We start from the raw sequence: 2,293 nt of genomic DNA, 5'->3' as shown, positions 1-2,293 counted from the left end.
AAAATCCCCGTAATGAGCAGTAAGGATTATGATTAAAATAAGCACTCAGCCAAGCCTGTAGGCTTCCTGGAGGAGGTGACCTCTGAGTGGCGTTTGGAAACACAACCAAAGGGAGGAATATCCAGAATTGTTAGGCAGTCCAGAGAGCCCAGGTCAAGAGGGGCCTCTGAGGCACGAAGTCATGGGTTTGCTGGTGCAGCTTTGCCCTGGACCCCCGCCGCCCAGACGCCGGCCGCCACAGCTGTAACAGAGAGTCAGGTCCAGCTTGTTTTGTCCCGTTGCGTTATTTTTGGGTGTGATTGTACACACCATGCCCGTCGCTGCTTTCTCTTTCCTTGTATGCTATCACAGAATTTGGTGCATGCCGGGAAGACAAGCAGGTAGATTTGCAAGGAGAAGCACACAGCCAGGTGGGGCCGTTGCGCAGTCTTCTCCCGGCTTCCTCACCTAAGAGGTACGCCCCACGATCACAGCCAGTCCACGGGCGGCTGCACGCCCAGCACGTGGGAAGTGCTGTCGTCTGCCGGTATAATGACAGGCCAGTAAAGGAAGAAAAAAGAGAAATAGGGAAATCATCACCTGTAGTTCTCTGAGCTGGGACGGGCACGGCGAACCCCTTCGGGTACACCCTTCCGCACTGTCCGTGCGTGTATATGCCATCCACGCGGCCGGTTCCACCATGCGGCGTGCGACCACACGTGTCCCGTAGTCCCCCGTGCTCGCTTGCTCAGGTCCTGTTAACCCGAGTTAGGGCTCCCCGCGCGCCCGGAGCCTTCGTGCTTGCGGTTCCGCTTGCGGCCACCGGATGTCGCTGTTGAGCCCGGGCCCGGCCGCTCCTCCGGGAAGGATGCTCTCGGGCCTTTTTGAAACCGTGCTGTGCTCCGGGAGGGGTGCCCCAGGCTGGAGCCCCAAGCTTGCAGCTTGCAGCTCTCGGCGTTCAGCAGCTCCCTTTCCCGCACACCTCCCGCTAGCTTCAGGAGCTCCGGGTTAGGACAGTTTCTGGCACCTGCCACCTCCTAGACCCAGAGGTGGTGGGGGTCCCAGCAGGAGCTGGTCCAGCCCTCCAGTCACACCCCCTCTTCAGGGGAATGTGGCTGCCCGCCCGGGCCCCCAAGTCGGACCCACAAAGGCACTGACATTTGTGCGTGGTCCCTGTTGGATAGCTCCCTCGGAGGGGCCCCAGCCGCCGCACTGGACACTCAGACATGCCCCGGAGACCAGCGAAGGGCCGGAGCCGGTTTGCCAGCCGTGTGAGGGACCCAGCCTGGAGGTGACCCCGTCATGCCTGCAGATGCCTGACCCCTCGCTGCGGCCGCACGGGAGACTCTGAGCCAGGACGCCCAGCAAACTGCCCCTAAATTCCAGACCCCCTGAAACCGTGAGAGCTCATGACAAACACATGACCTTGCTGTTGAAGCCGTAAGATTTGGGGGTGATGTTATGCACCAAAGGCCAACAACATGGAGGTCTCAGAGAGCCCGGAGTCCCTGATGCTGTCGTGGTGCCCCTGGGCTCACCAACCCCGACCCCTCCTGCTTCCCCCCCGCCCCTGGGGGGTAGTTTGTGTCCTCATGTCCTCGTGTCCTCGTTGCTGGGTCTGCCGTGCTTGCGGCCGACGCAGCCTTACTGGTCGATCCGCTGAGAGCAGACGTGCCGGGAGATTCTGGGGGTGATTCCTGGGTGATTTTCTGTCCTCTCTAGTTCTGTGAGGCTGGACACCACTTTCGTTTATTAAAAGGGACACCGATGTAAACTCTAACAGGAACCCCTCTGGAAGGGCCTCTCTTCAAGATCATCTCAAATGAGCTGTATTAGCCCAGTTGACGGGGACAAACAGCCCAGTGGATTGTGACCGGCCAACCGCTAAGGTTTTCTTGTATTAATTTTGCTATTTTTACCTTGACGAGGTCATAGTGCACACGCTCTTTGTACCCTCTGACGGACCCTTCGCTGCCATGTCCCGAGCCCACGGGAGGTCGACGCAGACCAACGTTATGTGAAGGGTTGTCTGGAGGGACCCTTATTTACGACCAGTCCCCGGAAACCTGGAGCCCAGAACGTTGCCCCTTTCGTGATAGTGTGAGCACCACATTTACTCTTTTTAATTTTGGTAAAATACACATTTCACAAAATGTACCATATTCACCGTCCGTGAGTGTTCAGTGCAGGGCGCCGAGCACATTCCCCTCACGCAGCCGGCACCGCGGTCCGTCTCCAGGACCTTCCATCTTCCCCAATGGACGCTCTGCCCCATTGAACCCTAGCCCCCAGTCCCCAGCCCCCGGCCCCCCGC

Source organism: Ursus arctos, unplaced genomic scaffold, assembly GCF_023065955.2.
Source record: "Ursus arctos isolate Adak ecotype North America unplaced genomic scaffold, UrsArc2.0 scaffold_14, whole genome shotgun sequence".
NCBI classification, from domain to species: domain Eukaryota; kingdom Metazoa; phylum Chordata; class Mammalia; order Carnivora; family Ursidae; genus Ursus; species Ursus arctos.
This window is presented reverse-complemented; position numbering follows the sequence as displayed.